The 12,814-nt window shown below is 40.7% G+C and overlaps 1 protein-coding gene across 4 annotated transcripts in view; it reads right to left on the bottom strand.

The window, feature by feature from the left end:
* The window catches only part of TTC7B (tetratricopeptide repeat domain 7B), a 216,538-nt gene that overhangs the window by 143,628 nt on the left and 60,096 nt on the right, over positions 1-12,814 (bottom strand). The window lies entirely within an intron of this gene.

Raw genomic sequence — 12,814 nt, 5'->3', positions numbered from 1 at the left:
GCATGGATCCCACATGCATGCCGCAGCTAGGAGTCAGCATGCTGCAACTGAGGAGCTGGCGAGCCTCAACTAAGGAGCCCACGAGCTGCAACTAAGACACAGCGCAGCCAAATAAATAAATAAAATAATTTTTTTTTCTTTTGTGGTACGCGGGCCTCTCACTGTTGTGGCCTCTCCCATTGCAGAGCACAGGCTCCGGACGCACAGGCTCAGCGGCCATGGCTCACAGGCCCAGCCGCTCCGCAGCATGTGGGATCCTCCCGGACCGGGGCATGAACCCGCGTCCCCTGCATCGGCAGGTGGACTCTCAATCACTGCGCCACCAGGGAAGCCCTAAAATAAATATTTTTAAAGAAAAAGAGACTTTCAGCTGCTTCAGGATAGAGACGAGGTCTTCCAGGGTAAGACCAGCTGCACACCTGCTAGTCACAGGGCTGCTGTGAGGATCACATGAGGCCACAGTCACTGCTCAGTAAATGTTCACCATCATCGCCTTCTTCTGAAGTGACACGAGCTGGTCCCACACCACCCCCAGCCCACTGTTCCAGATGGTTCTCCCACCAACCTAGTGAGCAGACAGGACTCGTTACCCTCAACTGACAGAGAGGGAAACTGAGTCCCAGAGATGGAATGGGAGAGGCCTGCCCAACAGCACTGAGCGGGCAGCGGAGCCAGGACCGGGATCCCCAGTGCAGGGATCCTTCCCCTGCCCCTGCTCGGTGTCCTTCTATCCACCCCAACTATTTTTTTCAACTTTTTGTTATATAAAAAATAGACACAGAAAGCCACATAAAACAAATATATCGCTTGAGAAATTATTACAAGGCAAAAACACTTGTAACTATCACCCAAGTTTAAAAAAAAAAAAAAGAATCCTTGTCACTCACCCCATCCCAGTTAACAGGCCTCTCCATCCAGCCAAAGTAACTGCCCCCCTGACTTTCATAGTCATGGCCTCATTCCATTCCTTACAGCTTAATCACTCAAGTATACATCCCTGCACTTGCCCATTTTTTTTTTTTTTTCTTACTTGATGAGTCTTTAAAATCTCGGTTAATCTACAGGTTCCCTTTCTACCTCTTTCTTTTCCTTACAATTTATCAGTTAAAGAATCTGAACTGCTTGACCTGTAGAGATTCCCATTGGCTGGAAAACCACACAGTCATGCAGTTCGATAGGAAAACCACAGAGTCGTGCAGTTGGATATATTCCTCCTTTCCCTGTATTTCTTGCATTTGGGAGCTGGATTTTGAGGCTTCACCCATTCAGGTTCAATCCCTTTGCAAGACTTTGCCAGTCGTGTGTTCTTCCATCAGGAGGCACATTGGGTCCAGCTGTCGCTCTTTTGTTGCTGCTAGCTGCCCTTGATGCTTGATGGTTAGATACGTTAATTCACTGGGAGTTACAAAATGGTGACATTCTAATTCTCTCACTGCATTTTCACTTACTAGCTGGAATAATTTTATAGGGAGGTGTTTCCCTTCATCTAATATTTGGTTTTCCAGTTCATACAGTAAATGGAGGAAAAACATTTGATTCTTTCTTTCTGTCTACTTTGTTAGATACTGAATTAGAACTCATGAATTTAAACATATTTGATGAGACTATTGCAATTTTTATCCTTCTTTAAATTCAAATTGTCCCATATATGGCCTGAATTCCATGTTAGAAAACATAGCCCTAGAAATCTTTGATAGTTCTCTTGCTATCTGATATGTAGAGATTTTACAGGCTTGTCTTATTTATTTCCTACCCCAGAACTGAATGAGGTTTTTTAAATTGGAAAATGATACTTCAAGATCACAGCCTAGGCACTAGGGACGGTCATTGCTACTGGGTCAGTCACTGAGCCAAACCTCCTCTCCTCTCCTTGTCTCTCTGAAGGACTTATTTAAAGGACCTCCTCTCTCTCTCTCTCTCTCTCTCTCTCTCTCTCTCTCTCTCTCTCTCTCTCTCACACACACACACACACACACACACACACATACCCACACAAACATATATGTGTATATCTACACACACGCGCACACAAATACACATACAGACACACACACACACACAGATACCTAATGATTTCATACTGATATTCCCAATTCTGTCATTCAAATTGAGGACTACACTACAAATAACAAATGCTGGAAAGGGTATGGAGAAAAGGGAACCCTCCTACACTGTTGGTGGGAATATAAGTTGGTACAGTCACTATGGAGAACAGGTGGAGGTTCCTCAGAAAACTAAAAATAGAATTACCATGTGATCCAGCAATCCCACTCCTGAGCATATACCGGGACAAACCTATAATTCAAAAAGATACATGCACCCCTATATTCATAGCAGCACTATTTCACAATAGCCAAGTCATGGAAAATACCTAAATGTCCATCGATAGACAAATGGATAAAGAAGATGTGGTACATATATATACAATGGAATACTACTCAGCTATAAAAAAGAATGCAATGATGCCATTTGCAGTAACATGGATGCAACTAGAGATTATGATACTAAGTGAAGTAAGTCAGAAAAAGATATACCATATGATAACAGTTATATGTGGAATCTAAAATATGGCACAATTATAAAGCAATTATACTCCAATAAAAAAATAAAATAAGGCACAAATTAACCTGTCTACAGAACAGAAACAGACACAGAGAACAGACTTGTGGTTGCCATGGGGGAGAGGGGTAGGGGAGGACAGGACTGGGAGTGTGGGATTAGCAGATGTAAACTATTATACATAGGATGGATAAACAACAAGGTCCTTCAGTACAGCATAAGGAACTATATTCAATATCCTGTGATAAACCATAATGGAGAAGAATATTAAAAAAAAAAGAATGTTGGGGCTTCCCTGGTGGCACAGTGATTGAGAGTCCACCTGCCGATGCAGGGGACACAGGTTCGTGCCCCGGTCCGGGAAGATACCACATGCCGCAGTGCGGCTGCGCCCGTGAGCCATGGCCGCTGAGCCTGCGCGTCTGGAGCCTGTGCTCCGCAGCGGGACAGGCCACAACAGTGAGAGGCCCGCGTACCACAAAAAAAAAAAAGAATGTCTATATGTGTATAACTGGGTCACTCTGCTGTACAGCAGAGATGGGCACAACATTGTAAATCAACTATACTTTTAAAAAATTAAATTAGAAAAAAACAAATTCAGGACTACAGAGTTTTTCCTTGATTTCTTCTATCTTAAATCTATTTTGCCTTTCTCCCACACCAAGAATCCTGGTTCCCAAGGACATGAGGGATAAGAGAATTAGAACATTCCATGACTATTAAGCTACTCTATTTTATGTTACACAAAAACATTTCACAATATCAAATCATATCACCATCATTATGATTACTGAAAAGCCAAAAATCTTATTTTCTGCATGTGCTATCAGCATTCTCCTTTCATTTTTTAGTTTATGGTTGTACTATATCTGTTATGAGACAATCAAAGAAATGGGGAAGCATGACCTATACTTTAAAAAAAAAAGAGTAGTCAATATAAACTCACTCTGAGTGAGCCTACGTGTTGGATTTAGCAAAGACTTCAAAGTACCTATTATAAGTATGATCAAAGAATTAATAGAAACTACGTTTAAAGATTAAAAGAAAATAGTAAGTCAGCAAATAGGGAATCTCAATAGAGAAATAGAAACTATAAAAATTAACCAAGTGGGGATTTTAGAGTTAAAAAGTATAACTAAAATTAAAAATTCCCTAAATGGGCTCAACAGCAGCTTTGAGATAGCTAAAAAATCACTGAACTTAAGATAAATGAATAAAAAATCATCCAATCCAAAGAACAGAGAAAAAAAAAGGCTGAAGAAAAACAGAGACACATAATGATAAAACTGCTGAAAAACAAATCTTGAAAGTAACAACAGAAAAATAATTAATCACATAGAGGGGAACAACAGTTAAGATTAATAGTGACTTCTCATCAAACATAGGGGAAGATATACTCAAAGTGATGAGAGAGAAAAAAAAAATCACCAAGAATTCTGCATGGCGTAAAATTGTCACTCAAAAATGATGGCAAAATAAAGACATTCCCAGATAAACAAAAAGTGGGAGAATTCATATCTAGCAGATATACCCAATACAAAATTTTAAAGGAAGTCCTTCAGACTACAAGGAAATGACAACAGAAGGTAATTTGAAACCACAGGAGTAAATTAGTAAGAGTACTAGAAATATAAATATGTGGTTAAATACAGTTTAAATATATTTTAAAATCTTTTCTTCTTTTAATTTATATTAAAAATAGGATTGTACGAGGAAATAATTATTATGTTGCACTGTTGTGTTTATAACATATAGAGACATTAGTAGCAAAAGGAGGGAGGAAATAAAGCTATATGAGAGCCAACCTGCATATTTTACTGAAATAGATTGACAATTTAAGATATGTTTTATAATTCATAGAGGAACCACCATAGAAATTTTCAAAAAATACAGGTAAAAAATCAACAGAGGAATTAAAATGTAATGCTGAAAGGTATTTGTTTAACACAAAAGAGGGCCATAGGGAGGAACAAAGAATAAAAAAGACATGAGACATACAGAAAACAAAGAGCAAAATGGCAGATGTAGATCTAATCATGTCAGTAGTTACATTACATGTGAATGAGTTAAATATTCCAATCAAAAGGCAATTTTTTTATACTGGATAAAAAAAGCAAGGTCCAACTATCTGCTATCTGCAAGACATATACAAGAGAGGTGTTTTAATTCAAAGATACAAATAGGTTGAAAGCAAAAGGATGAAAAAGATACATTATGTAAACAGTAACCACAAGATGGCTGGAGTGGCTATATTAATATCAGATAAGGCAGACTTTAAGTGAAGAAATATTACTAGAGACAAAGAGGTATCTATGAAAAACCTACAGCTAACATCTTACTTAATGGTGAAAGACTGCACGCTTTCTCCCTAAGATCGGGCAGGAGTAAGATAAAGAGGTCTGCTCTTACCACTTCTATTCAACATTGTATTGAAGGTTTGGGGCAGTGCAATAAGGTGACGGTAGAAATAAAAGACATACGGTTTGGAAAGGAGGAAGTAAAACTGTTTTTATTCACAGATGACATGATCCCATATGTAAAATTCCTAAGTAATCGATCTATTAAAAATTATAAGAACTAGTTAACAAGTTCAGCAAGGTTGCAAGATACAGCATCTATATATAAAAATCAATAGTATATATATGTATATATATATATATATATATATATATATATATATATATATACAAAGAATAATCTGAAAATAAAAATTTAAAAACAATTTCATTCACAATAACATAAAATGAATAAACTACTTAGGAACAAATTTAACAAAAAATTCAAAACCTGTGTAATAAAAACTGCAAAAAAATTTTGAGAGAAATTAAAGAGGATCTACATGAAAGAAGAGACAATGGATTGGAAGATTCACTATTGTTAGTGTGGCAATTCTCCCTAAATTGATCTAGAGATTCACTGCCAGCCTTATTCAAATCCTGGCAGGCATTTTTTTTTTTTTGTAGAAATTGACAAGCTGAGTCTAAAATTCATATGGAAATATCAAAGACTGAGAATAGCCAAAATAATTTTGAAAGAGAACAAAATTAGAGGACTTACACTACCTAATTTCAAAACTTGCAATACAGCTACATATTCAAGACAGTGTGCTATTGGCTTAAGAATAGACATATAAATCAATGACACAAAATAGAGACCCCAGAAATAAACCTTTATATTTATGCTCAATTAATTAATTATTTTGCTAAAGTGTCAAGGCAATTTAATGGGAAAAGAGTTGACTTTTCAACAAATGGTGCTTAGACAACTGGATATCTAAATGCCAAAAAAAAAAAAAAAATTAACTTAGACTCTTACATCACACCATACACAAATATTAACTCAAAATAGATTAGAGGCCTACGTGTAAAAGTAAAAACTATAAAACTTCTGTAATAAAACACAGGAGAAAAACTTTGTGGTCTTAGATTGGGCCAAAATTTCTTAGCTATGACACCAAAAGGACGATCCATAAAAAGAAAAATTGGTTAAGTTGGACTTCATCAAAATTAACTTTTCCTCTCTGAATGACATAATTTTAAAAAATGAATACCTGCCATAGACTGGCAGAAAATATCTGCAAATTATATATCTGATAAAGGACCTGTATCCAGAATATATAAGGAACTCTTACAACTTGATAATAAGAAGACAATCCAATTGAAAACAGGGCAAAAGATTTGAAGACGTTTCACCAAAGAAGATATAAGAATAGCTAATAGGCACATGCAAAACAGCTGAACATCATTAATCATTAGGGAAATGCAAATTAAAATCACGAGATACCACTACAAACCCACCAGACTGGCTTTAATTTCAAAACTGCCAACACTAAATGTTGAAGAGAATGGAAAGAAGCTGGAACTCTCATACACTGCTGCTAGGAAGGTAAAATGGTACAGTCACTCAGGAAAACAGCTTAGCAGTTTCTTAAAAGTTAAACATAAACTTATGACCCATCAATTCCACTCTGATGAATCTATCTAAGGAAAATGAAAACATATGTCTACAGAAAGATTTGTCCATGAGTGATCATAGCAGCATTATCCATAATAGCCCCAAAGTGGAAACGATCCAAATGTCCATCAACTGGTAAACAGATAAACAATGGAAAAACTATTTAGCAATACAAAGGAGTGATTACTGATATATTCAACAACGTGGGTAAACCTCAAACACATTATCCTAAGAGAAAGAAGCAAGACACAAAGGACTACGTATTCTATGATCCCATTTATGTGACGTTTCTGGAAAAGGCAAATCTATAGAGCAGATAAGTGGTTGTCTGGAGCTGGGGGTAGGAGTGGGGACTGATTACAAATAGGCATGAAGAACTTTTAGGGTGATGGAATGTTCTAAAGCTGAATTGTGCCAATGACTGCAATGCTTCCGTAAGTTTATTTAAAACAATTGAACTGCATATTTACAACAGGTGAATTTTTGATATATAAATTATACCTGAATAAAGCCGCTAAAAAATAATAGTAGCATCTTGCTTTATGATAATTCCTGGCTACCTCCCCGTCCTTCACTTTTATCTCTACCTGATCGTTCTTTTGTCTCTTGTGTCACTTGGTCAGTTTTCATTCCACTTTCAGCATTCTCCTCATTGTGGGGTCCAGTCCCAGCAAAAAGCCCTAGTGGGTCGGTTTCAAGTCTTCACAGGGGCCAGACTGCTCCAGTCCCTTAGACCTCACTTGGCAAAACCCTCTCATTTTCAGCAGCTAATCTCAAATTGGCCAGACAAGCTTTCCAGTAGTCTTGATGGCTATTTTCGGGTCTCCTGTCCTCAGGCCCCTGGGATCCCCCATTGCTTCCTTCTGCTTTCTCCCACACAGATGCAAATAACATGCTTGTCTCTAGCTGTTGGTAGTCTGTCGCCATTAGCTTGTACTTTGGTGTTCGTGAGTACACCTTGTCATCTAGTTTCACGGTAAATGTTGTACACGGGTTTTTGGTTTTGCTGTCCGGTTACTGTGTCTTTTTTAATGACAGGATATGAGAAGATCCCAAAACTATACTGCCACTGTTGTTATCATCTTCCCAGACTTCTCAGCTGCTGATTCTTACCTTTTCTTCTAGGGAGCTGACAAACCCTTCACTCTGCAGGGTTTTATTAATTTATTTATCAAACTTACCATGTGCCAGACACTGTCCAAACACACAATAATTACTAACGCACTTAATCTGCCTAACAACACTACGAAGAAGGTACTATTATTATCCCCAGTTTACAAATGAGGAAAGTGAAACACAGAGAGGTTAAGTAACTTGCCAAGGTCACCGCGCTTGTAAGGGGGAGGATTCAAACCCAGGCAGGTGGATCCAGAGTCAATGGTTTTTAACCACTAGACAATGCTGCCTGCCAAGAGTGCATAAAGTGTGTCTGGCTTGGTAGCTCTAGCATTCAACCAGGATTACCATCCCTGCCCCCCCAGGCCTCCCTGAGATGGGGAAATCTTACCCCTCCCTCAAAGACCAAGTTCAAATGTCAGTTCTTCTAATGAACTGGATGAACGCACCCAGGCAAGTGCTTGCTCCTCCGTCCTCCCCTCCCTCTCCTTCTCCCCACCAGCCCATCTTTTCTTTATAGTGCTTTGCACCAGGTGTTATAATTATTTGTTGTCTTTCCCATGAGCTCAGAGAACATTTTTTATTCATCTCATATCTCAGAGCTTATCCTAGTGACTGGTGCCCAGCAGGCTCTCAATAAACATACATGGAGTTGAGATGGCAAGAGCTTCTTTTTTTTAACTAGCTCAAAACGTACTTGAAAGCAGTATAATTGCATCTTTAAAAAAATCTGTAATTCAGAGGTTTTACCAAGTCTGGCTAATGAGTTTTTCTGAGTATTCTTCAGAAGAAACACAACATCAGATTCTTCCTGGTATTTTAACTGCTTGTTTCCAACATGCAGAGATTGCTGCTTCTGATGTTAATCTACCAGGGAGAGTCAAAGGAGAACCAGCTCCCATACCCATCAACCAAGCACCTGCGGGCAAAGAGAAGATACAGAAGAAGAGCTAGCTGAACACCTAGCCTAAAGAATCACCAACAAAGTCACCTGTGAATAAAAAGTAAAAATTCAAACCTCAAATAGAGAGGAAGGTGGAAAAATCAAACGTCAATTGAAAAAAGCAATTCATTAATTTTTTAAAATCTTACAGTTTAATGCAGGATTTTGCTATGAGAACATACAATCATATTGTAGATATCCTTATTGGTGTACAGATCTACGGCAGACATTGCTATACAAATATAAAGGCAGGTGTTTGTAAGAAAATTTATGGCCCCTCTCACTTTCAATAGAAGGTTCTAGCATTTCCTAAGAAAAGTCGTAAATTTTCCAAAGATGTCTCAGTCATTTTCTGGGCTTTAACTCAACCTCTCTGCAACTCTCTCTGAGAGCTGACTAAAAATACCTCTGCAAAAAAAAAAAAAAAAAAAAAAAAAGTATGGAGAGAAAAATGATGACTTAAAAAGAAATAGGTAGGAAATATCCCTTGAAAAGAGCTGGGGCCTCCACCCCCTGCACCCTGCCCTCATATAAAATATTAACGCATTTGACACTTAAACCAGGGAAGGGAAAGAACAGGTTGATGAAATTTGCTCTGGCCAAGAACAGGAATGCTGCATGCCTTCCCAACACCCTCCTGCCCATCCACCCTGCTTCCCGGGCAGATACATCTGGACCAGCTCTGTGGCACAGGCGGCACTAAATTACCGAGAAAGCTCTCCACAGTCTGACAGGCTCAGAGAGGGTAAAATCTGGCTTCCTCCTTGACCAGACGGGACGTGAATTCCTCCTTCCCAACACACATGTGCCATTTCAATTGCCTGCCCTTGAGGGGCTGCCTACAAAGGCCATACTTAAATAGGCTCTCAGGCTTCTGTGTCCAACTTCAGCCTGTGAGGTTTCAACTCAAAGAGCTACATACTTGAAAAAAAATGCAGGTCTGGGAGGCTCTGGGAGCAAATGTTCTCAACACTAAACCGTGGAAAATGATAATTCTCTTTCCTGCTGTGGGAACGCTAGAATCCCATCCAGATGTGTACACGCCAGGCTTAAGTAAGGAGGGCTACAAGCACCAATTTTCCACCAAGCTAGGAGCTTCTCAGAAAAGAGTCTATCAGGCCTGCTTGGGGGGTGTCTTATAATAAAGTCACCGTTATTGGAAACAGTCTCAGAGATAAGGCAGACAGCAGGAGTCCCTATGACCTTCCCAGAAAACGTATTATCTCTTACTGAGGTCAAGGAAACCACTTGATACCTGGCCCCCTTCACCCTCTTCCAACAGAAGGACATCATCTGTGGGAAGAGCTAGATGGTCAGAGCACAGCTCCCCCTAAACAGCAACAGGAGCGGTCACTTCCATGAGGCCCGTCTAGGCTGTCTTTTTCTTCCTTACATCCCGGCACCTAGCACAGTGCTTGCACGCTTAGCTCTCAGTACATACATGCTGCGTGAACTAATTTTAAAGAAAACACACAACTGTCAGGCATCTGTGAGCCACAGCCATCTCGGCTGAACATAAGTTCATTCACTCACTCACTCATTCATTCACGTACACTTGTATACCAGATACTCTCAAGGTACAGATCCCTCCCCAAACCAAACAGATAAAAATTCCTGGAACTTATATTCCAGTGATGGGAGACAGACAATAAACAGATTAGATAAGGGAAAAAAAAACATAATGTGGGCAAAGGGTTAGCAAATTCCTTTCCTCTCCTGCTTGAGAATCTGACCTTAGGTTAACTTTCTACTTCTGTTTCCCTGGAAACCTAATAAAGCTAGAATGTCAATTATGTTAGGAGGCAACATTGCTTATATTAAAAATGACCTCTGACTGATAACTTGCATCTGGACTGCAAGGAACTATAAATATCTGATGGGGACAACGCCGCTTTGGGCTTCCTTGAATGTGATGACTTACAACTGAGCATATCCCTCAGGGAGACGTTAAGCCGGGGCAGACCCCATCCCTACTCCACGTGAAGCTCATTCTCTAGCACGTGAGCTGTCACATGATGAGGGAGGGGCAAAGAGGACAGCTCCTGGGTGGCCAGATGACTGCCAAGAGCACAGCTCACATAGGAGAGAAACCCTTGACACTGCCTGGTTGGCAACTTACGGTTCTGCTCCAGATCTGTCTCCATAGATGGCCAAGTGTGGCCAGTGAAAGTCTTGTGGGTCGGAATGCTTAACTGAACCTAAGAAGATCCCTGGTAAGCACTGTTCGTAGTACATTTGATGCCCGTTAAATACTGAGAAAAACAGAGCAAAGAAAAAGGATGGGTTGGTTGGACCAGATGCCTCTGATGCCTATTCAGGATCCTTTCAGGTCTAACCGACACGAGCGCCCTTCCCAGTCCACCTCGCCTTTGTGAATTAGCTCCTCTTCACTGATCCACCTTCAGGCTCTGCTCAGTCACTTGCTCGGGAAACCTCCCCTAACCACCAGCTCCAGGTCAACTTCATTTTCAAATGGCCTCTCACAGAAATGGGTACCTTACCGCCTGAGCCCCATCTCGGGGTGTAGTTATACACCCAGGAATATAAGGACCTGGTTTCTCTCTGAAAGCAAGAAGCACGTCTGGCTGCTCACCATTTCGCCCCCAGCACCTGGAGAACATCTGGCAGGAGTAGCAGCTGAATAAACACTGGCAGAACAAGTGAATGTTGGAACAAATCATCTGAAACTAAACAGAGTTGGGCAGTAGTCCTCACACCACACTGTTAAGTTCCTGCTGTGTATGCTCACTGATGATACTCCTGTCCAGAGCATGACCCAAGAGTCGGCCTGCAAATATTGCCCTCTATAAAAGAAAATTCCAGGGTCAATCTCCGGTCGTATCAAGAGTTACTGGGAAATATCAAAAAAAATAAAGTTAATTTTGATTTTTTAGCCACAACTGTTATATAACCATCTCTTTTGGGGAAAACGTGCAAAGTGAAAGGCTGAATTTAAAGAGGTAGTGTTGCCTTCTTCTCCTTTCCTAAGGTGTAAGCCTACTTGTAGTTATTTATTTTCCTGTTGGACTAGAACATCCACTGGGATCATTTGCTGCCTCCACCCTAGCTCCTAGCACATAAACGTTTGATGGATGAACAAATAAGTGGACGAATAAACAAAGAACCTCCCCCTTCCCTCCTGCCTCCATTAAAATAGAAAATCACTATCCCGAACAAACCCAAGGTGAAAACTGGAATAATCTCCTGTACCAGTTCATCTTTCAGGGAATTCCAATTCTGAACGGAGGCTGAAGGAGGCAGCCTACAGCTGGGAGAAACCGTCCGGAGAGGGGCCTTTGTGAGATGCAAGTAACTGCTAATTAGTTCACCGGTCCCCTCCCCATGCCCCATGCTCCCACCCTATCCCGCCTTATACTCTGGAAGCCTCAAATGACCTACCCCGTTCTTCTGCTGAAGCCAGGACAGGCCAACATGGATGCACCCACCTTGCTGAACGCTGATAACGCTTTGATGGCGCAGGCCTCGAACACGCCGTGGGTGCTAGCGCTTATGCAGTGCATTGAAAGCAACTACCCGAGCCCCATAATTCATCCCCTGAAATTTATCACGGAAAGTGGTCCTGGAATTTCATAATTAAAACTGACAAAGACTCCTTTGTTTTCATACTAAAGTTTTGATGGCATTAAGGGATGAGCCAGACCTAGTCTACACTGAAACAAAACAGAGAAGACTTGGCTGACGCTTTTTCTTACATAAACAATTACAACTAGACTGGCTTTAAAAGTCCTTATTTTCTCAGTCTAATGTATTCCTTGCGGCTCTGCTGCCCAGAGCTCCATCTTCAAGAAGAGAACACTAACTGGGAGTGGTCATTCTGTGCGAGTGCTGAGAAAACTGGGCTGGGTGTCGGCAGGGGGAGGCGCAGGTCACCAACTAGCTGTGTGACCCTGAATAAATCACACTGCCTTGTTTAATTCTCTTCTTTTTCTTCTTTTTTTTTTTTTTTTAGAAGTTTTAGGTTTACAACAAAATTGATAGGAAGGTATAGAAATTTCCCGGGGCTTCCCTGGTGGCGCAGTGGTTGGGAGTCCGCCTGCCGATGCAGGGGACACGGGTTCGTGCCCCGGTCCGGGAGGATCCCGCGTGCCGCGGAGCGGCTGGGCCCGTGAGCCATGGCCGCTGAGCCTGTGCATCTGGAGCCTGTGCTCCGCAACGGGAGAGGCCACAGCAGTGAGAGGCCCGCGCACAGCAAAAAAAAAAAAAAAAAAAAAAAACCAGCTA

This window comes from Neophocaena asiaeorientalis, unplaced genomic scaffold, assembly GCF_003031525.2.
Source record: "Neophocaena asiaeorientalis asiaeorientalis breed wild unplaced genomic scaffold, Neophocaena_asiaeorientalis_V1.1 scaffold152, whole genome shotgun sequence".
Taxonomy (NCBI): Eukaryota; Metazoa; Chordata; class Mammalia; order Artiodactyla; family Phocoenidae; genus Neophocaena; species Neophocaena asiaeorientalis.
The sequence above is the reverse complement of the archived record's forward strand: the minus strand, read 5'-3'. Positions and strand labels throughout refer to the sequence as shown.